The following is a 24458-nucleotide window of genomic DNA, read 5'->3' on the forward strand; positions in this document are numbered from 1 at the left end:
ATCCTGACATGGAAGTTTTCATTCAAACAGACTTGGCTTAATACTTTGTTCCAAATTCTGCCTTATGGATAAGGTGCATTTGTATTGAATCAAGTTTTTTTAAATTGGTGTTTAATTTGGGGCTCAAGCTGCATTCATAGTGTTGACAATCAACATATTTAGATGTTTAAATGATGGACTGCCTTTTTCTTTTATCCCCCACATGTCTGGCAAATAAGCTTTCAGTGAACATTTGTTATATCAGTCAATATTCACTCAGTATTTAGCTTATAATTTAAATATATTTCAAAAATACGCCTTTGCATAATACCACTGAATTTTATTGTAAGAAAGGCAAACTGTATAGAACTAGATCAAAATGCTCAATAATTTATTGTCGTGTATTTCTTCATTTGTTCATTCACTTATGCTAGAATTTTAGAGGTGAACTGTACCTTATAGGTCATCTATTACAAGCTCTTTTTTTTGCATATAGATAGCAGAGTCCATAACAAAGAATTGCTGAAGCTCACTGTTGGTCAGTGGAAGTTCTACAACAAAAAGCCTCAATGACCCAGGACTCAAGTCAATACTTGTCCTATTCTATAGATATATGCCTTTTATTTATTCATTTATTTATTTATTTAATTTACTTTTGTCTTTTTGCCTTTTCTAGGGCCACTTCCCGTGGCATATGGAGGATCCCAGGCTAGGGGTCTAATCGGAGCTGTAGCTGCCGGCCTACGCCAGAGCCACAGCAACTCGGGATCTGAGCCACGTTTGCAACCTACACCACAGCTCACGGCAATGCTGGATCCTTAACCCACTGAGCAAGGCCAGGGATCGAACCTGCAACCTCGTGGCTCCTAGTCGGATTTGTTGACCACTGTACCGCGACGGGAATTCCAATCTGTGTGTTTTTAATTTTTTTTTTTTAACAAAATGAAGTATAGTTCATTTACCATGTTGTATTAGTTTCAGGTGTAGAGCATAGTGATTCAGTTATACAAATATGTGTATATACATATATATATATTTTATAGGTTATTACAAAATAATAAGTATAGTTCCCTATGTTACACAGTAGGTCTTGTTGGTTGTCTACTTTATGTGTGGCAGTGTATATATGTTAATCCTAACCTCCTAATTTATCCCTCAGCCCTCTTTACTCTTTGGTAACCATTAAGTTTGATTTCTATGTCTGTAAATCTATTCCTGTTTTGTATATAATTTCATTTTTATCATTTTATTTTAGATTCTACATATAAGTGATATCATATATTTGTTTTTGTTTTTTTCTATCTGGCTTACTTCACTCAGTGTGATAATCTCTGTGTCCATCCAGGTTGCTGCAAATGGCATTATTTCATTCTCTTTTATGGCTGAATAATATTCCATTGTATATATGTATCATTATCTTCTTAATGCATTCATCTGTCGGTTTCAGACCCTGAAAGGAATGATGCGGAAATGAGATTGGGATTGTGGAGATGGGGTTTTTTTTTGAAGCCCTATCCACAAACTGCTAAAGGACCTAGAAAGTGAAGAAAGCAATTCCCATGACCAGGTAGGGATGTACACATGTACAAGCTCATCATTCAATTTTTAAGCCATTTGAAGCAGTTCTTAAGTGTTATATCCCCTTCACACCCAGTCTAAATTTATTCACGTTAGGGTGGTGAAATAGAGATTGAGAGAAAAAAATATCAGCATTTCTGAGGGACACATTCTGCTATGCAGAAGGAAATGGCCTTTTTTAAAAAATGCAGACATTTCACCTCAATTAAAATTCTGAAGATTTGGTATCTTCCAGAATATTGTTTAAAATTGAAAAATAAATTACAATAAGTTTTATATCAAGAAAATGCCTAATGATAAGGAAGACTTTTCCAAAATCAAGTCAGAAATGTTGGTCAGAGAGGTTATATGAATACCAATACAAATTGTGGTTAATCTTAGTCATCTTAATAATGTCTGACATTACAAGAGGGGGCATTTTCTCTTTCTACATTTTGCATATAACCCATTAGATAATAAAGCAGAACTAAGCACAGGGTGGTGTTACCAAGGGAGGTTGGGGACTCTCTCCTTGGGGTCATAAATACAGTTTTCCATCTGCTGGAAACAGTTTAGGTGAAACATGCCTGAAGTCAGGGGCTGCATCAGATGATCTCTGGGGGTCTCTTCCAGCCTTTTGAGTCTTTGTGAGAAATTTCTAATCAGCATGTTAATGAGTACTTTAAATTTGTATTCTGGTTTCCTTGAAGATAATTACCAGAAACACTAAGCAGAGAATAGCATTTCTTAATGCCTGTTTAAAAGAAGAGAAAGAAGAAAGAAAAAAAAATGGGATTCTGTTGAAAAAGAAAAAAAGAGGTAATAAAATGTGACCCATTTGATATCAGAGAAGGCAATTACCTGAGAAGGTAGTATGGTTCACTGGTCATGATAACATCTGAGAAAGTCCAAGGTTGCTGGATCTTTTCCTTGCTCTTATGATGTCTTGCTGTGTGACCCAGGGCCAGTCACTTGACCTAGTGTCCTCATCTGAAAACACAAGACCCCAGGAGTTGTGCTTGATTACCTGACTAATATCAAGCTATAGGAATTAAATGAAGAATGGAATTTCACTTTGAGCTTCATCACTGTTGCAGCGATGACAGATGGGAATCATATGAATTAGGTTAGGCCCCTGCGCTTCATTAACTGACAAAAAAAAGTCTGAGCCACATGGATGGTAAACTAAACTTGAAAACCCTTTAAGAATCTTCATTTGGATATTATATAGGTGATAAATAGAGCAAAGATATATTTTGATTTCTGTATTATTGAAAATCAAGTCTAATAATATTCTCTATGTTCAGTTAATTTAGTGACTCCAAAATTGGTCCCAGAAAAGGAATGGGAAAAATTCATACATTAGGTCAATATCTTTTCTTCCTATACTTAGTTTTTGGAGGGAAACAACACTTTTTATTATTATTGATGTATAGATACTTTATAAATAAGAACAATCATGTATCATTCAAAAGTATATTTCTCCCTATGTCCTTTCTTTTACCAGTAGTAAAATAAGTTCAGTCTAAATTTTCATGTATTTATTGGCATAAAATATCATTTACCCTGGGTGACTAAGCTGAAAGGTTTCCAAATGTGGCATATTGGGTTAAATGCATAGCTTCATGCTATTTCCAACAATACATTTTCCCCACCAGAGATTACGGCTTGTTTTAATAAACCTGCTCTAAAGAAGAAAGCAAATGAGGAAGGAACTAAACTTATGCCTAACACAGAAGATAATGTTTTCTAAAATTAGCTAAAACTTATCTCCGGGTACTACTAATACCCAGTATTTATATCTTAATAAATAACATATTCTTGATTCTAGTGAGAGAGCCAAACCTATTCTGAAAAACTAGTTGGCATTTTGATTAAAGATTGCAATTATGTGCAGCCTTTTGTTCACGAACATTAAAGAGAGAGCAAGGGTATCACAGGAAATCCTACTCTATAGGAGGTTTGGGGAATCATAAATTCTGGTTCCAACTCTGCTATTCAGGTTTTAGATGGCATTATACCTTAGTCCCACCATCTGTACAGTGTGAATAATCATATTTTGCTAACTCACAGGTGTGTTGTAAAGAACAGAAAGTAACTCTGAATAAACAACCATTCTTAGAGCCCAGATGATAAGGAAAACAAATGGTTAAGAGATAGAAAGTAAGTGGGTTGAACTAACTTACTTTCTTTCTTTCTTTCTTTCTTTCTTTTTCTTTCTTCTGTCTTTTCAGGGCCACACCCGTGGCATGTGGACATACCCAGGCTAGGGATCTAATCAGAGCTACAGCTGCTGGCCTACACAGCAGCCACAGCAACGCCAGATGCCAGATCTGAGCTGCGCTGCGACCTACACCACAGCTCAGGGCAACACAGGATCCTTAACCCACTGAGCGAGGCCAGGGATTGAACCCGCAACCCCTTGGTTTCCAGTCGGATTTGTTTCTGCTGCGCCATTATGGAATCTCCTGGGCTGAACTTTCTAATAAAACTCTGAGAAGCACATTTAACCTGACAACAACATATTCTAACAATGTTTACTTACCAACATTTTTATACAGCTCAATTTTATCTACAAAATACATATGATTTGGACTCTGGGACTTTATTCCAAATTCTGTGAGGGATAACAAAAAGAGAAAAACACAGACCAATCCTACAGTGTTTTGTTATCTCTTACATGAGGGATCAGCTAATGGTATATTCTCACTGTAAGTCTATGCAATATTTAATAATGAATTACACCTTTAATTGAAAGATTGAACAGTATACCTTAGTTGCAGAACAAGGAGTATAGCAACTGTTAGGATTTGAAGAAATGCCTTTTTACTCCAGATATTGGCATTTGTTAACATGACACAGGCAAAATGCCCAGCAAGCCTTTGTGTTTCTCATTTTTAAATTCTGAATTCCAAGATTACCAAATCTATATTCCCAAATTAGGCCAGACATTCAGATACACTCAGAATAGAAATGTTATAGTGTACCTATGGCCCATTTTAAGCACCCGTTTTAGCTTTTTAGTGGGATATTCCTAGGTATAGAAAAAATCACTGTGAACCAAAGACTCACCCCTGGTGTTGACTTCTAAAAGCATGTTACTACATGTGTTGCTATTAAAAGTTATTAAAAGCAAGTTAGCATTCTTTGGTATATGGTAGAAAGATAACATGCTCACTTTTTTCATTCTCGAAAGAACATTTCCTATCTCTGCTGCCTGATAAACAACTTTAAAGTCTTAACTTTTCCCCCTCCACTGAAGAAAATCAGAGTTTTGGAATGTGGAGTTAGAAGTTGTATGTTTCCAATTCCTTTCTTTGTATGACTTTCTGTGAAGATTTTGCCTCAACATACTTTTTTTTTTCCAACCAATCTCTCAGATTCTTACTTTTGTAAATTTGAGCTCCATTAAAGAAAAATGAAGTAAATGACACAAATAAGTTGAGGAGCCCTGGTTTAGTTCTAGGAAAGTCAGAAGGAAAGAGAATTTCAATGATAGGTAGTCAAAACTGTGAAAGTCATGTTCAGTAGATGAAAAGTATAGGGCAGAGAAAAAGGCCATTTGATTTTGTGATTGTCACTAGTGACCTTCAGAAATGTAGTGTAGGGTAGAAGGTCAGAATATTTTGAGATAAAGAACAAATGATGGTGGGAAAAAAAAAAGTGGAATCATCGAGTAATGAATACACTTCAAAATTTTGAGAGTTAAATAAAAGGAGGTAGCTTGTGTTCAAGATACTTAAAATATAACCTTAGGACATCTGATGGGATGTGTGTGTGTAGGTCCAGGAAAACTCTTTTAATTAGTGGGCCTGAGCATGCTTAAGGAAAAATGTGAGAAATACCTTCATGTTTTGCATAGGATTATTTGTAGTCTGTGCCCTATCAGCTTTGAATGGGCATTAACAAATACACTTACTTTACAAAAAATCATTAATAACTTTTACCTTTTTTAATCCTTTTCATTCTCCTCACCCTCAGAGGACCAAGGTCAACAGTGTACTTTGCTGTCAAGGTAACTAATATTGTTTTGGCGTTTCATCCTGTCCTGAGTTTGAAATGGTTTTGAGCATCTGAATTCTTTTGAGTGAAATATCTAAACGGTAAACAGCTCTCTGCTAATATTGATGACTTTAAAGGAAGGAAGTGCAGAGAAAGAATAGGAAACTCTCTTCCCCCATGAGTGTATTTATAGCAACATGAGAGCTTCTAGTAGAGACAGAGATGAAAGATGGTGGCACCATTGTTTATCAAACTGGGCTAAAGACTACCTATATCACAATCATCTGTGATATTTATCTGTGTCATAGATTTGCCAGGCAAAGCACAAAGGAAAGCTTATCTTTAGAAAGGAAAAGGAGTATCTTTGCCTCTGAGATTTGGGGGGGGGGGGAAGAAAAGAGCTTGGATGTCCTCTATGGAAAAGTGGACAAGTGAGCACATAAATATCTTGTTTATAATATCTTGATTCTCTAAGTGATGTGGAAAGTAAAGTCCTCTTTGGAAAAAGAAGTAAATAGGTGGAATTGTGGGTGGGGAGAAAATAGAGAAGTTTTGGGAGGGTCACTATATTAAATTCCTTAGGAATCAACAATATTTTTTTTTAAGGCATATTTTTTTTTAACATTCTAACAATTTATGGCAACTTAAAATCAGTGCTAGCTAAGTCTTAATGAAATTGCTATTTCTGGCACATATGGGAACTCTATCACAGCTATTCATATTGTCACTTAAATTGAGTTATGTGCATTGCTGAAAATGTCATCAAAATGATTACTCTGTGATTCAGCAAGGAAACAATAAGTTATTTTATACTTAGAAAGGCATGGCAACAGAGCAGTGGGACATGAATTTGATATTAATGAAGGAAATATTCATCAGAGTAGGAATGAATACAATTCTCTAATTTCTTGCAAAGAACAATCAAATGCATTAATGAGATCCAGGAATATAAGATATATATATATATATAATAACTGAGATGTTTGTAAAAAGATTGGCAATCACACACCAGGCAATGTAACTGAAGGAAAGAGAAATCCCCATATACCTCAGAATAGATGAATGAACTTTCAAATCAATGAGAAATTGATGTGACCAATGAAGTTGTAACACAGAATTATTTTAAAATTGTTTGACATCCATTTGCCAGAAATTTCAGCTAATTGAATAGTAGCACTTGCACTTCCAGCAACAAGTGATTCAGTTGAAGAAAACTGAATATAAATTTAGTCAAATAGGATAAGCTGATGAATCCTTTAGCTCTTTGACGTACCCCCTAAATTAGACTGTCAATACCAAAGCACTACGAAGATGAAGATCATGAGCATGAATGAAGAAAGGCAATCTATCACCGTGAAGCTGTGCATAATTGCCAATGACCAAATAGTTTCTCCATGCTCAATTTTAACCTCAAAATATTTCTGGAAAATATCTCCTCAGAAATGTTACTCTATATTTGCATGCACATACATGGATACATGCACACACAGAGATGGTTGGAAAATGACTGAGCTATTAGACCAGATATATGTCTTCTGGAAGAGATACCTAGGAATCTTTCCTAATGAGTACCAATATTTTACTTCTTGATTTTAGCTAGTGGACATGCATTGGACTTGTTTAAAAATAAACTTAGCAAAAACTATAATGACTTAGTCGTTACTGCTGCCAGTATGGGTATACAACTGCAACCTTGTGATTTTCAGTCAACCAGTGAAGGGCCATTTAAAGAAGGGCATGAAGACTTATTGCTGAAAGAAAACTATTAACATCTACTAGTAAAATTAATGAAATGTTTCAGAAATCAAAACCTGCCAAATAGGAGTCAATAGTCTAGATGAAAATCTTAAAGAAAATAGTGAAGATATAAGAAATAACTGTGCATCAAAAACACATTTGCTAGGACAGAAGATGATAATTAACATGAAAACTTGCCCATTGATGAATGAGTCAAAAAGAGATTTAAAAAAGTAGGCTCTGAAAGTAAACAGGAATTTACTTTAGGAATTCCATACCTGTTGAAATTGGGATTTAGAAAATTAGGCATCCTTCCCAAAATGATATAGTCTGCTTATATTTTTTTAAACATATGCATAAAATTATATTAAAATTATTTATGTCTAAATAAGTCTAAAAGCTCTTTCAAAAAGTGTAAAATAATGGAGTTCCCATTGAGCTCAGCGGGTTATGAACCCAACTAGTATCCATGTGGATGTGGGTTCAATCTCTGGCCTAACTCAGTGTTAGGTTAAGGATTCCATGTTGTCACCTGCTGTGGTATAGGTTGCAGATGCGTCATGGATCCAGTGGTGCTGTGGCAAAGGCCTGCAGTTACAGCACTGATTCAACCCCTAGCCTGGGAATTTCCATATGCCACAGGTATGGCCCAAAAAAGGAAAAAATAAAGTATGAAATAAAAAGTATGTAAATTTAAGGAAAGCATGTTATAGTTTAATTGGCAGATTTTTTTTTTCCTTCTCAATTGCACATAAACAACAGTACTTCTGAGAAATGATGGAATCTTAAAGTACCAATCTGGGAATTTTTATAGTGTTATATGTCACTTTTTTCCCTATATATTCTCACTCATATATTTGAAAAAAAAAAAAAAAAAGCAATTTTTTTTTCTAGGAATTCCACTAAAAACTAGGGGGAAAAAGGCTAATGAGCTATAGTCTTGGAATTAATATATTCATAGTCTAGTTGAAGGAAAAAGCAGAAGTAAATTATAAGGTGGTAAGCACTGTACTAAAGGTAGATATAAAAGCACTAATATTGGATAACTATGAAGAAGTCACTGGCTCTACCCAGGAGAGTCTAAGAAAACTTAATAGAAGAAAGATTAGGGATTAAATCATGAATAAGTGTTTATTAAACAAAGAAACATTTTGAGCAGAGAGAACAATATCTGCAAAGAAACAATATATGCAAAGTGATAAAGTGTCCTAGAATATTCAGCAAATAGAGTGAAAATCAGAGTGACAGAAATGTCACTATTGGAGGAAATGAGGAGGGTAAATTGGAGCCAGATTTTGAAGTACCTTGTTTGCAGTGATGAGGACAGTGTTGTAATGGGGATCACTTAGTTTTTTCTCTGCATTTTTGTGTTTGATTTTTGAATTTCTTTTTATTGTGGTAAAAATATACATGACATAAAATTTTCCATTTTAACCATTTTCAGTGTACAGTTCTGTAATATTAAGTATATTCATGATGTGCTAATTTTTTATTTTTGACAAGGCAACTTTGTGGCAGATAAACTTGAGTACACAGCCACTAGATTAAAAAAAATGAATTGAGTATTTCAATTGAATATTTGATAGGACCAAAATTAGACTTGAAGACTGGGAGATACAATTAAAGTTTGCAGGAGGAGGATTATTTAAGGGGAATGCACATGAGTTCCACTCTAGATATCATGATTGCTACATTTATGAGACGTCTGTGGGAAGCCCTCCAGTATACAAGAGGAAATATAATCCAAAGCTCAGGGAAGATGTAGAGCAAGAGTCATTAGCCTTGTTGAAGTGAACTCTCTTAAGGAATATGCAAGAACATGAAGAAAATGGAATCAAGGATGGAACTATGATGAGACTCCACATTTAAGGACTCATTAAGGACAAGTCAATAAAGGAGCCCATGAAGGAATAGCAGAGAGAAGACCTAAGAGAGACAGATATTGTAACCATCAAGTAAGGAAATTGTTTCAAGTGACAAGAGCATCTAACAGTATCAAACATTGATATTCAGACAGGATTAAGCTTTTAAAACAGTCCATTGGATCTGACAATTAGGAGTTCATCTGTGAGTCTAGCAAGAGCAGTTCTATAGGATACTTGGGGATGAGGTCATGAGCAGAAGTGGATTATAGTGAGGTGAAGAACAGTAGTAGAAATAGTAAGACTACAAAAGAATAAGAAAAAAAAAGATAGATAATATTTATGGAGCACTTAGTGCCAGGCACTGTGCAAGTATTATGTAAAATTGTAACATGTAACTCCCCTACCAAATCTTCACAGTAGATATTAAAATTTTATAGACTTAGAAAAGTTATATAACTTTCCCAAGGACATTTAACTTTCCATAGCCTTTTATAAGGCAAAAGTCAGGTGTATATTACTCCATATACCATTGACAAAGAGTAAATAGAAATTTAGGATATTTGTAAAAGTAAATACAAGGTATTCTTTCAAGACATTTGACCACAAAAGGAAGAGGTAGATAAGTCAGTAACTAGCGGATGTAGTAATATTTTTTTTGTCTTTTTTTTTTTTTTTTTTTAGGCCCACACCCACGGCATATGGAGGTTCCTAGGCTAAGGGTTGAACTGGAGCTGTAGGTGCCAGCCTCACCACAGCCACAGCAATGTGGGATCCAAGCTATGTGTGCAACCTACACCACAGCTCGCAGCAACACTGGATCCTTAACCCACTGAGTGAGGTCAGGGATTGAACCTGTGCCTCGTGGATATTAGTTGCGTTTGTTAACCTCTGAGACACGATGGGAATTCTGAGCCACGACGAGAACTCAGAATGTAGGAATATTGAGGCAAGTTTTTTTCTTTCCTTCTTTTTTTTGGGGAGGTGGGAGTGGGGATGAGAGTCACAGTTGGTTTTGTCTTGGTTTTTTAAAATTTTTTTCTATTAAAGTATAGTTGATTTATAGTGTTGTACCAATTTCTTCTGTATAGCGAAGTGACTCCATCTTACATATATACCTATATACCTCTCTTATATTATCTTCCATCATAGACTATCCCAAGAGACTGGATATAGTTCCCTGTGCTGTGCAGTAAGACTTCATTGTTTATCCTTTCTAAATGTAATAGCTTGAATTTAGTAACCCCAAACTCCTCACCCATTCCACTCCCTCTGCCCTCCCCCTTGGCAACCACAAGTCTGTTCTCTATGTCTGTGAGTCTGTTTCTATTTTGTAGATAGGTTCATTTGTGCCATATTTTAGATTACACTTATAAGCGATATCATGTATTTTTGTCTTTCCCTTTCTGACTTAAACTTCACTTAGTATGAGAGTCTCTAGTTGTATTCATGTTGTTGCAAATGGCATTATTTCATTCTTTTTAATGGCTTAGTAGTATTCCACTGTATATATGTACCACATCTTCTTAATCCATTCATCTGTCAGTGGGCATTTAGGTTGTTTCTATGTCTTGGCTATTGTGAATAGTGCTGCTAATGAACATAGGGGTGCGTCTATAGAGTTGGTTCTGGACTGATGGAGACTTGAATTATTTTAATTAGTTAAGAAAGACAGAGTTTCAATAATGCAAAAGAAAAAGAGAATTCAAGTAATGAGAACTCAGAGAAGGAAAGAATGAAATTTCCAGTTCATGGGTCAAAGGTTTACTCTCTGCAAACAGAAAATATCTGAACTCATAGAAGAAAATGATAAAAAATGTGTGGCATTATACATAGATAACTGAGCATTGTAGAGAAGTTATGGAATTTTTGACTGATACTCATCTCTTTTAATAGTACATGATATGTTTGGGGATTTGAAGAGTATAGTAAACATTTACAAGTGTGTCAAGGAATTGGAAAAGAATATAATTATAGTAGTAAGCACTTTATGGTGGTGCAGTTTAAATTAGAAACCATAACTTTGTGTGAACACCAATAAACGTTGCCATGTGATTCATCATTACCACTGTGTGAGGCACTGATAATAAAAGAGAACTGAAGGTGGTTCTTGTACTGATCCATGGACTGCGATTGGTTACTGAGGGTGTAATAGAAAGATGAGAAAGGATGAGAATTCAGGAAAGTGGTAAAAGTAGCATTAGGATGAAATCAGCACAGAGCTGCTAAGTAGGGTGTGGTTAGTTCCTAATTGGTGTCACATCAGAACTGTCGTGCAGACAGAGAGTGAAAAATATGAAGTAATAGGGGGTCGTGAGAAGAGTACCAGAATTTCAGAGATTAAGCGTTTAGGATCACCTCTGAGCGTTGGCTAGGTTGAGTATTTCACCTTGAAATAATTTTGCTAAAGAAGGAGAAAGAGAGGTCCCCAAATTAAAATCATGTCTAGTAAAGTAAATAGGTGTTTTAAATAATTTGAATTTCACTCCTGGTTGAGTAGTCCTTCCAGCCTGTCATTCACTAGCAGCTTTGACAGGGAAAAGTAATTCTCAAGAATTCAGCTCCAACAAAAACACACAGATTCCTATGCCTAACTTTTTATTCCATGAAAAGAGATCCTTTTTCTCATCATTCTCTGAAATGCATCTGCTGGTACACAGGACAGAGAGCATTACCTCTTGGATCCCAAATTCTAGTTAATGTAGCTACTGCTGTTACTCTACTTCTGGAAGCCTGTATGTATTTCTCTCAAGGTTAGAGTTCAGGTCTATAAGAACATAACTGTTATTCTTCCTCAAGGGCTAATTTTTGTATTCATGGTCAGTCACTGATGCTTGACAATCATTTTTGAAGAAATTTGCTCATTGTTTCGTATCTCTTTATTACTAAGACCATGCTTAGGTATTTGCATAATATAAATTTGCATAATGTACTCTATCAGCATTTATGTGGTATTTTATTATTTCATCTCTTCTGTTATTTTCTTGCCCTTTGCCTTTAGTTGTTACATGTTTTGATTTTTTTTTAAGCTTATTTCAGTGACAAAAGCACTCAGAAATGGAGCATAAACAAGCATCCATGCCTATTATTTTAATATATTACTATTTAGATAAAGTTCTGGGTAATAAGGCAAGAGATTTCTTACTTAGGTGCATCTGATTGATCTGTTTTTTTTTTTTTAATCAAAAGTATAGAAACAACCTGAAAGCTAGAATCCATATACCATCAGCTAACTTCTATTTATATCATTTATATATTTTCTTTGATGCTAACTTACTTTATATGTAAGCAAGATGGGCTCTTACCATGCGTCCTGACCAATTCAAACACTACTTATTACAAACTCTTTCCTGATTTCTACAGGCAAAGTTAATTACCTCCCCGTCTGTTTTCTCAAACAACTCTGCTCATGTATGTTATTTATCATTTATCACATTGTATTGTGCAATCTATTTATAGGTCTAAATCATTCTTTAGACTTTGACCCATTTGAGGATTGAGGCTGTCTTACTTATAATGAATCCACAAAAGCAATAAATGTGTGACTCAGATTCTGTGTAATTCAAAACAAGTTATTAAACATTTTACTTATAGTATAAATTATATAAAAAACATAGTACAAATTCTAAGTGTACAAAAAACATAGTACAAATTCTAAGTGAAATGACTCCTCAGAATCACTCTCAGGCATCTCTCACTCAGAGGTACCTCTCAGAAATACTCTGGTGACTGCTCAGGATCATGGAACCTTTCCCTGGTCCAAGAGTAGCTACATTCAGACTTTTAACATTATAGCTTTGTAGCAAATAGTAAGAAAGAATTTTATACAGTTTTTGTGATCCTATATAATTTTGGAGTAAATGAATTTTTTCCCTCTTTATTCTAATATACGTATGAATGAAACACAAACTGATGATAAGTTCAAGACCCAGAATAATCCAAATTTAATTATACCCATAAAAGTGTCAAGTAGTGTTCATAATGATTATCTAATTTGAACACTCAATAGGTATGATATACTAAAAAGTAACTACTATTATTTATCTTCTAGGAACAGAGAAACGGACACCCCAGAGGGTGATGGTATTTGGAGGTAAGGTCTTTGCAAAGTAACTAGGTTTAGATGAGAACTTGACTGGGTCTTTGCGATGGGATTAGTGCTGTTGTAAGAAGAGACACCAAAGAGCTTGCTGTCTCTCTCACCTTGTACACACAAAGAAGAGGTCATGTGAGCACACATGAGAAGGCAGCCATGTGCGAGCCAGGAGAAGATCTCTTACTAGAACGCAAATATGCCAGCACCCTGCTTTCAGACTTCCAACCTCCAAAACTATGAGAAAAAATTTCTGTTGTTTAAGCCACCCAGTCTATGGAATTGTGTAATGGCAGCCAGAGAAAACTAAGACAAAATCATTTACAAATGTTCATAGTATTTGGACCTTAAGCTTCTTGTATGTGCATAATAATACTTCAGTTTCCCAGAATGTGTGTAGGAAGAAATGTACATGAAGCCAGGCTCTGTCTTGCCATGGCTCGTACATGTATCATTTTCTTAGAACAAATGAAATTTGCACCTGAGAGTTTGGTGATAGTTCCTTTTCCCAGTGTTAATGATGCAATTAAACATTATCAAATTTAGATTAGGTCTTCCACTTAGAGCAGTAGTTCTCAATGAGGGTGATTTTTGCCGCTCAGGAGAAATTTTTGTTTGTCACAACTCATGGTAGTGTGGAGAGTCCTAATGAAATCTAATGGGTAGAATCCAGAAATGCTGCTAAATACACTATAATACATGGAAAGATTCCGTACAATAAAGAATCATGCTCTGCTAAATGTCAATAAGGCTAAGGTTGAAAACACCTGGCTTAAAAGAAATTTCCATAGAAATAATTGTATTTTATGTGAGCTCGTTATTTGTTGGATTTTTATGATCCCTGAGGTTTAACAAATGTTGAATTCCATTCTTGTGTTATTTTTGTTTGGCTTTCCATTTTTAATTTCAAGTCTGGAATAATATCAATGTAAAGAAATTTAAGGGAAATTAAACTAGAAACACCTAGAGAAATTCAGGAACTAAGAATGCTCAAACATCCTTTCACATACATTCTATCTTATCATTTTCAAGGAAGGGGCTGCCTTGGTTTATATGTGCTTTGGATCATGCTCAATTCCAGATAGATATTATTTTTACATAATAATAATTGGATATTCTGAGTCATAAAGCAACATTTTCCACCTCTTATTTCACTACTGCCTTTTATTTCATGAACTATAGTACCACATTCCAAACACTTTGACTATATTTGCATTCTCTGTGCAAATTAACAATACTTGAAAACAACTTTTCTAGTGGAAAGGATACCAGAGATAGCTTACTCTTCAGAGCATGAGTTGTGGTATATTCCTATACTTGAAAGCTGTGTTTAGCTTTTTAAAAATGGTTGCGACCACAAATGTGTGAGAAAAAGAATATATTCCATGTGTGTGGGTGTATGTGTGGAGGGGTGTGTGTGTGGGTATCTATGTATATGTATGTGTGGCTGGGTCACTTTGCTGTACAGTAGAAGTTGACAGAACGGTGTAAATCAACTATAATGGAAAAAATAAAATCATAAAAAATGGTTGCATATAATCAGACTCTTTATATGATTTTGTTGAAGGTAAAACTCCAATTGGTGGTGTCACCTAAGAAGAAAAATGTTATTGTTTACTTCTTATGCTTTACGATAAGACATGTATACTAGTAAAGAATGAAGGGAGGGGAGAGGCAAAGAAAGAGCAGCAGAAGAGACAGATTACACGGGCTGTATATATTATCACCCTGAAGTCAGTAGGGACTGCTGCTAAATGCTCTTACAACTGTAATAGCCTATCTCATGTTAATTCTAGCCTGAAGCTTCCTGACACTTCTTGTTCGGAGATAATGGGGACAAAACTACTCTTTTTTTTTTTTTTTATCTTTTCTGGTTGAACAGCAGATTTTTTTTTTCTTTTCCCAAGGACGGCAAATAAATTAAGCAGTCTTTGCAAACAGCGATATAAAAGGCTTTTGCTTTGTAGGAATTCCCAGTAATAACATGCAAGAGTTATTACCCTTGATACTTAGTAGATTTTTTAATGGCTAGCAATAATCGTTTTGATTGAATATTGGCTTATAATAGGCTTGTAAAGGAATTCAAGCACCCTTAACTGCTTTCAACCTTAGCTTCATGTGCCTCAGGAAAATCCTTGAAACAATAGATCTTGGAGTCATTAACATGGAAATATTTTATAAAAATGAAAGCTAATACCTATCAACCTCAAAAGTGAAGTCAATTAAAATAGACTCTTTATATTAATTTTTAATACTTTAATATATTATTGATCCTCTTCTTTGCAAGAGGAAATCTTTTATGGCAAGTTGCAGTTTAATTTCCTTGGAATTCAGCCTTTTTTTTTAAGCAAAGAAATTTTATGTTTAATAATTTATAAATCAACTGGGATTTTATATACTGAGTGCCTTGTCTGAATATTCCAGATTTCTTCAAACAGTCAGGAAAAAATTGGGATGTTTTTTAAATTGACTACATTGTTTGAAATATCGAAAAGCAAGGGTGTTTTAATATTTTGTTTGATATTTATGTCTCCTCAGTGAGAATGCTTATAGGCCATACTCTGCTTTACTAGACTTCGAGAATAAGAAAGAAATACTCCAGAGGCTAATCTAATGAGAAATATGTGAAGTGATTCCACTCTCAGGCTGTGGAATCTACTAAAACTCAGCTTCTGTAGCATGAAGGACTGCAAGAGAAGCAACTCTGAAGCGAGATTGGACTCTGAAGAATTATGAAAAATGATTTCTTACTTGTTGTTTTGTCACTTCCTATCTATCAGTGCAGGATAGTATCAGTAATTGAAAAACACACTAGTTGAGACCCTGGAGTGTTTCTGCCCAAAGGACACCACAGCATAAAGCTGTGGGGAAGATGGTTGTAAATTGAAAGGTCTGCATCTGCTACTTTTTGCCTCCTTTGAAGCCATTGATGGTACAACATGACAGAAACTCTTAAACTGCCAAGGACTTTCTATTATTATCACTTTTTTCAAAGACACTAAATAAAGCACTCTGTACTCCTATTGCTACTCTCCCATGTGGATTTTAATAGTTCTTTAGTTTTTGTTTGATGGTTTTTATTCTATTTTATGTGTAGCGTATTGAAATGTTTACTTTGTCTTTACAATATGGCAAGAGTTCATTGCCTTCTGGAACATGCATAATCTTACCACCATATCAGCATTATTAGGTTGGGAAACCACATAAAAGGCCTTTATCTAATTGTTACTGAATTAGTGAAGAAATGCTCACATATTCTTGCCCATTTAAAGTGCCCACTTGATTAAAACAATGTCAAAAAGCAAATTTATTAAAAACCAATTGGTCATAGTTTTAGAGAATACTTTGTGACTTGTATGTAGAAAATTAATGTCAACAACCTATAATCAATAGAATATGTACGTTAAATAATTTCCAGTGCTAGTGTTGGGTTATGCTAGTTCCTTTACTAATCACAGGGCACATGTGTGATATTGACCTCTGGGGATGATGATAGGGTCTGTGACCTTAAAAATGTAAATAATAGGGTAGGGGAAACTAACTGCTCATGGTATAAATCAAACACATGACTTTAGACCAACTAGCATCATATTCCAAGTAGGCATTTAAACATCATAGTAAATTCCAGATTATCCACAACATGCATATTTTTGAGGGATCACCTGTGTTAACATTTCTTTCTCACCAGGCCCCCTCCTTGGTCTTTTCCCTGACACTCTATAATCATCTTGGGCCTATAAGCCTCCCTTCTCCCCACCGCACATCCCCTACAATGATGTCTCAGGCCAGACTCTTTGCTGACACCTGCACTAATAGCAGGGTAGATTATCTACTCTTCTTAATTATCTCTCCCCCAGCTGCCTCCATTAGCTTGGATAATTGACTGTATGTATAACATTCATAAGCAGAACAATGTGCTATGGAAAAAAATTAAGGGAGAGAAAAAAATGAATCTTTATATAAGATTAGCTATGTGTGGCATCAGACGTATGGCATCTGGAGTTTTGGGGGGAGCATCTGCTTTTCTTTTGTTGGGAAAGTCGTTAAGAATTTGGAATGAGGTTTTTCAAAGAATAGGAGGAAGTGTTGCATACATTTTACATGGAGAGGGCATTCAAGAAAGAGAGTTTCAGTGAGGGAAAGTTGCACTCTCATGAGTGAGAAGACAGGAAGCAGCAAATACTGAGAGCTAGAGAAGACAAAAAGTTTGGCCATGAGATACAGAGCTGCTGAGGAGGCCTGAGAAGGTGAGGGTACCAATTCAGTGGCAAATATTCACTAACAGGACAATTGTGGAAGAAGAAAACTATTTTTTTCCAAAGCCTTTGAGTCAATCCTATCAATTGCCCCTGCAGTTTTTTTCCTATGAAATAGGTATTCATCCCTATTATATGACCAACAAATCCAAGCATTAAAATAGATGTAGTGATTTCTGCAAATTGACAAATGATGAGACTGGAATTTAAAGCCATAGAATGTGATGCCTCGGAATGGATTGTGATCCAGCAGGCTATTTGAACCATTTGAACTCTTTAAAAGAGCATAGCTCAAAGTTGCATTAATTTAAAAGAAAACTTATTTGAACAGAAAATACAAGTCCTATGAAATGATTACTATAAGTTTTATAATGCCTTAAATATGTGAACAGTGAATACATAGGGAGGGCAAAAATGAAAATAAATTTGTGATTTAATTGTCAGAATACTTCTTTAAAAGCAATCAGGAATACTTAGATTGAAAACAGAATTAGAGAATTAATTATCTGTAAAATAATCAAAAACATTTCATTTTTCTTTGTGTGAGATTAAATAGTTTGCACTTTAATTTTGTATATTTTCAAATTCTCATAATAAAGATTTAGGTCGCTTATATTCTATCTTGAGCCTCTTGGATGACCTAAGAATTCCTGGTATATTATTTTTGAGGTTTTAGAAAAAAAGGTGGAATTTTGTTCTTATACCTTTTATGGATTGACCTCATAAAAATGAGTATACAAAAAAGAAGGGGAACATTGAGGTGATTTATTCATTGATCTGGTGTGTGATGTTGTTAATTAAAGCTTTTTTGAAAATTCAGATTTCATCTTGCTCTGTTTTCATGCCAGTAGAAGTGTTTGAAGCCTGAAGGTTTTCATTTGTGTTTCTGCTGACTTGCACATTTCACACAATAGGCCTTGTTATTAAGGGCCTGATCATGGTCAGTGCAATTTGCAGTGTTGGCTAATTTTTGAAACTAGCAGTGAATTTGAAATTAATTACAGACTATTTTGGGTTCATTAGTGTCCATGAAGGATTTTATGCCTGTTTGTTTGTTTTTAATTGAGTAGAGGGGACCAAAAATAACAAAGCCTGCTTTCTCTTATATGCAGAGATAAAGTGGTACAATCTTCAGCTGAACCAGTGATAACAGTAGTAGCAAAGATAGTATAATCAAATGATTTGGCAATGAGAGAGCATATGCATCTCTCCTATTTACTATTTGTCCATCCCAAAGCATGGAATGGGAGGGACAAAGTTAAAATAATTAAGTGACAAAACAAAGGAAATAATATAAGTTTACAATTTCATGCATATTTACCAAAAGGGGTCACAGTTCTAAGCATTCCATATAATCAAATAATTTATTAGGTTTGTAAGGTTAACTGCTTACAGCTAAACAACTTGTAGCTTAATTGCTTCTCATAACTAGAGTAGAGTTTGAAATGTCTTTCTGCCCCCTATCCCCAAAGCGGGAAACCCAGCCTCAGGCACTGAAAGTGCTATACAGGAAACAGTAGGTAGCATAATTCAGCCATGTCAAATTAATGTTTCTATCCTGGGAACATAGATAGCATAATGAAGGAAGAATAAGGACATTTAGGAGAGAGAGTCCTTCAGTAGGACGTCCCTTCTGTTTTTATTTATGTGCAGCAAATAATGATTTATTTCCTATTAAAAATAATATCCTGAAAATTAATTTTGGGAGACTAAATATACATTTTGGATTCATCCATTCATACTTCTTCTACTTTTAATATTTGGTTAATTCCGTAATAGCTCTCTAAGTTTCCAAAAGGGTTTGCGGGGGCAGGGGTGTGGGTGGAGCATTGTGTAAAAGTTGAGCAAGGAAATATCGAACTGAATACGCTTTGTACATGTAGAGTTCAATGTATAAATCTCCTTGTAAGCCAGGTCCATGACTGCTCTTTGCCTCTGTGGTTTAAATCCATCCTTGCTCTCGTTAGATGATAGATTATCAGCAGAGAGGAACAGCAGGTCTGAATTCACAATGATAGATAAGGGGCTGAACAAAAGTGTGTTCTTGAACTTGGTTGAACAGCCAGCCTCATCACCTGAGACATTTAAAAATACACAGGATAAAGAAAAGGAAAATGCCCTTCAGGGAAAATCATTTCCTATACACATAGATAATCTGTCTTTTCAAGATTTTGTCTTAATATGAAAAGTGGAACTAATGATATGCCAACAGGAGTCTGAGAAATCTTTAAACTCACACACAGAAAGGAGCTAACAATTGGGATGTGAGTGAGAGTGGAGAAGGGCGATCTGTCCTCTAACACTGAACATGGAGTGACAAAGCCAGATGGGCTCAGCTCTACCATGGTCTATCACTTAGCTGAGAATCTAGTGGCATGTTGTAGGCCATCTTTTTAAAGTACCATTTCTATAATTCACAGAGAAAAGATGGGAACTAGAGATAATTCATGTCAATGATTATGAAATGATCTAAGGTGGTTAATTAGAGGGGATTTCACTTTTCCATGATTCAAGAAGTGATATTTCGGCACACTGTAATGACTGTGTGGAAATGATCTTCTTGAAATATTCGACAAAATACATAATATATTGCTTGAGTTTCTCAATCACCACTAAGAAACGTACTCAAAAGAACTGTTCTCAAAGTAAGTTTCATATGATTCATACAACTTAGAAAATTACATCTTTTCAGGTAGTAAAATATTCACCTTATTTCCAAAATAATCTTGGACACAAGCACAGTGGTGATTAAAAAAAAAAAAAAAGTAAGGGAAAAAGACAGAAAGCCATCTTACTCCATTATTTGTTTTAATCAGCAATAGCAAATGAGATATGACCTGTTCCAGATATTTGGATTTCTTAATGTGTTGCAGTAAATAGATTGTTGCTCATATTATAATAGATTGGACTCACTGCCTGGGGAGGGGGACTGCATTATAATTACAATGTTGCCAGAGGGGTTACCACAGAATATTTCCCCAGGTTCTTAAATTCCTTTAACTAGAGAGTTTATTGTGTTTCATGAACATTTATTTGTACTATTGAGGAAACTTTGGAAGGTCTGATGTTTTATTTCCCTTTCTGAGAGAAACAGGGCATTTTATATTATCTATTCAAATACATAATGTATCTGTGGCTAAGAAGAGTTTAGTCCTATAAAGAAAAAAATACTACAAAAGTATGTTATCAGATTTTTATATATCTCTGAATATTGTGTATAAATATATTTTGTATAAAACTTTATAGTAAGTTCTGGGGGTGGGTTGTGTTATTTTTCCTGATCCCCAAATCCTCCTCTATCTCCCATTCTCACTTTTCACAGTACAATTCCGATTTCTTTGCCAGGGGTAAGGAGTGTTTTCCAAGGCAAGATTCACCTTGTTCACTCTCATCCCTGATTCATTCCTGGGCTACTCTAGACCCCCTTCAGAGTTAATGACTAGAGCTGGGGAGATGAAAGAAATAGAAAGGAGCTTATTGACAGGCATAGGTGTAATCTAGTGGCAGTACCATGGGAATATTTGCTCATACCAATGTTCCCTTGTGGATGCTTCCTTAGGTCCATGTCTTGCTGGGGCCTCTGACTGAGGTAACTTTGAGGTGGGAAATGCTGTCCTCAAACAGTCCATTCTACTTCTGATCCCTCCGTCAGGCCTCTGGGAGTGCAGATAGCCATCCTGCTGTTGGGGTCCCCTTGTCCTACCGAGCAGTCATCTATGTAACATTTAAAGGGCAGAATGCACATCTTGCCCACAAATAAGAGAGCATCAGATCAGAGAGCATCAGATACTTTTCCTCTGCCTTTGGTGAAATTTACTCCCATTGTAGCCTCTTTTCTTTTCTTTTTTGCTTTTTAGGGCCACACCCATGGCATATGGAGGTTCCCAGGCTAGGGTCCAAGTGAAGCTACAGCTGCCGGCCTACACCACAGCCACAGCCACGCAGGATCCGAGATGCATCTGTGACCTATGCCATAGCTCATGGCAATGCCAGATCCTTAACCCACTGAGCAAGGCCAGGGATTGAACCTGCAACCTAATGGTTCCTAGTCAGATTCCTTTCCTTTGCACCACGACGGGAACTCCCCATTATAGCCTCTTTGCTGTGCCATCCAGTGCATCCTCTGTGGACTTTTCCCTATAAAGTCCAGGTAGAGGCTTCCGTACCTAATAAATTTCAAGAGCCCAAGCGTTTCTCTTAAAGACCCTACCACTCAGCTTAGATCAAGAGGAAAGAACTGCCTCTCTATTACCCAGTGCTTGAGAAAGAGAGAGAGAGAGAGAGAGAGAGAGAGTGTGTGTGTGTGTGTGTGTGTGGTGTGTGTGTGTGTGTGTGTTTGTGAGAGAGAGAATGTGGAGAAAGATGGCTGTTAAAGCCCTTTAAAACTTCTCTACAACCTCAGCCTAAGTGATAGGTTGGGGTTTCCAAATCAGATTTTGCCACTGTCTCAACTCCACCTAGAAAGTGCAACATCTCCTTTTAGGAATATGGCAAAACATGGCACCTTTGTTGCCTTGTTCTAGACCTTGTAGTAACAACTTAATTAAATATAGAAAGAGTTGTGCTTTAATTTTTTCCATGTGTATGTGGGTTTGGCTTTTATCCTGAAGGCCATGAATTATCACTGTATAATTTTAGGTGCGTGAATGACATAGATAGAATTATGTTTTAGTGAGTTCACTCCAGCAGCAGCGTGGGCAATGTGTTGGAGAGTAGGAGGCTGATTTTAAGATGTGTCAGACGTAGTTGCAGTAACCTAAATAAGACTCATTCGAGCTTGAAGTTAGGCAAGTGCTGTGAATAATGGTGAGGTGGAGTCACATGGCAGAAGCATCAAGTATTAGAATCTGTATGACTTGGTTACTCATTATAGATAGGGAATAAATGAGAGGAGGTGTCAAGGTTTCTGGCTTAAGTAACAAAACAGAAAGTTGGTACCATTAATTGAGATGCGAAGTATAGGAGGATGAGAAAACGTGGGTAACAGATGGTGTCAAAGATCCTGTCAGTTATGGACTAGGATCCATGAGGATGTGGGTTCAATCCCTGGCCTCGCTCAGTAGGTTAAGGATCTGGCGTTGCTGTGAGCTGTAGTGTAGGTTGCAGACACAGCTTGGATCCTGCATGGCTGTGGCTGTGGTGTAGGCCAGCAGCTACAACTCCGATTCCACCCCTAGTCTGGGAACCTCCATATGCTGCAGGTGCGGCCCTTAAAAAAAAAAAAAAGATCTTGTCAGTTATGTAGCAAAGACAGATATGTGTTTACACATACGTGTGCTTGTAATCTATGCTAACGTTGTGTATATAATGTAAATTCTTCTTAACCAATCTTTCTTCCACCTATATAAGGATACAGGTTGGGAGGCTCTTTCACAAAGAAGCACGGGGAAGCAAAATGGGAAGGAACCTGATGCTTGGAACAGAAAAATACATAATAAGCAGTGTTTGTACATTTCCAAACTATAGATTGTTATGGATACACTTTCAAATAGCAAAATCATAGGCACATAGCTGGAATACTAACTTTATACTACACTATTATGCTGGAGTTTAGGAGGCCAGTTCAATTGGGGTTCAACAGAGTATTTTTAAATGAATATAATTTTGTTCATCATTGCAATGACTACTCCTATTCAGCTAATTTAAAGTAAAGAAAGGATAGGAATTTGACTTGTTGACATGAAATATTTTCTTGTGAATCAACCATCAAATAGTTTAGTTGAACCATGGGTAAAATATTTCAGGGCTTTCTCAGGCCAAATGAACTGGCTGTTTTTTTCATGCTTCCTATCTCCTTATTAATATTATATAGAGAAGTCCCCAGAGGCAAAATAAAAGAAAAAAAAAAAAAGAAAAAGGGACAAAAAAGTTAGTTTTTTAATTGTAGGCCTCATAATATGTACCTTGTTCTTAGATTAGGCCTCAGCTCAGTTAAAGGAATAAATATGATCCAGAGAGTCTGTGGTAGATTTCAGAAATGACCATAGTTCTTCAAAGTTACCCCCTTCAAGAGATGAAGTTCTGTTTCTCCATTCCTTGAATCTGGGCTGGCCTTAGAACTCGCCATGGCCAATAGAATTTGGCAGAGTGCTGTACTTGTCCCTAAACCAAAACATCAAGAAACCTTGTGTATTTCTTCCTTTTCTCACTCTTGACTACCATGTGAACAAGTCTAAGCTCAACTGCTACATGATGAAAAAATGGTCCAGTTATCCTTGTTCACAGATGTCACCTGACCAACATCCAGACATGTATGTATGCTAGGCTACTCCAGACAGCCAGTACCCAGCCATTAAGATCAGCCAAGTCTAACCCAGATCAGCAGAGCCATGCAACCAACCTGTAGACTTATTATCAATGATGAACGGTTGTGTTTGATTTATATTTTTAAATTTTTTTAATTGTTATTTCTCCAATACACTTTTTTTCTACTGTACAGCATGGTGACCCAGTTACATATACAAACTACCATTTTTTATGGGTGGTCTGTAACACAGCAAAAGCCAACTGGAACAGGAGCTATTCTTAATAAATTAAGAAGCTTAACTTACCCAAATCTCCTACTTTTTGAGAGATTTATTAAGGTCTAACTACAGATTTTTGAATGATAGCTATATGAGCTAAAACAGCTAGATTTTGTCTGTAACTGTAGCTTTTCATTTGTGCTTTATTTATATTTATTATAAATTATACAGATGGACAGATTAACTGGGGTGTTATTTTCTACTTCGGGATCTTAGAAAGATTATTTTAATACTAAACAATATTAATTATATTGATATTTTAAAAGCAGGAAACAAATGATAGTTTCCTTTATTGTTTGCCTTCTATTTTAGAATTTATATCAAAAATAGAAGGGAGTTAAGCAAATTTTTTTGTCCATGTTTCATTAGTGTTTTACTATTACTTACAAGTATCTGGTAAAATCTTCCATCCTAAAATTAAGGATATTCAGATCAAGGCAAAGATAAA

General features: G+C 35.7%; 1 long non-coding RNA gene across 6 annotated transcripts in view; it reads left to right on the forward strand.

The window, feature by feature from the left end:
• Positions 1-24458, forward strand: part of LOC125134813 (uncharacterized) — a 50379-nt gene that overhangs the window by 9551 nt on the left and 16370 nt on the right. For 3 of the 6 annotated variants that reach the window (XR_007136833.1, XR_007136814.1, XR_007136820.1), the window contains 3 exons: positions 1427-1546; positions 5518-5551; positions 13189-13230. This is a non-coding gene — a long non-coding RNA (uncharacterized LOC125134813). Of the gene's footprint in view, positions 1-1426; positions 1547-5517; positions 5552-13188; positions 13231-15768; positions 16266-24458 lie in introns of those variants that run through there. The other 3 variants (XR_007136829.1, XR_007136832.1, XR_007136825.1) reach the window with 3 other exon arrangements.

Source organism: Phacochoerus africanus, chromosome 1 (assembly GCF_016906955.1).
Source record: "Phacochoerus africanus isolate WHEZ1 chromosome 1, ROS_Pafr_v1, whole genome shotgun sequence".
Taxonomy (NCBI): domain Eukaryota; kingdom Metazoa; phylum Chordata; class Mammalia; order Artiodactyla; family Suidae; genus Phacochoerus; species Phacochoerus africanus.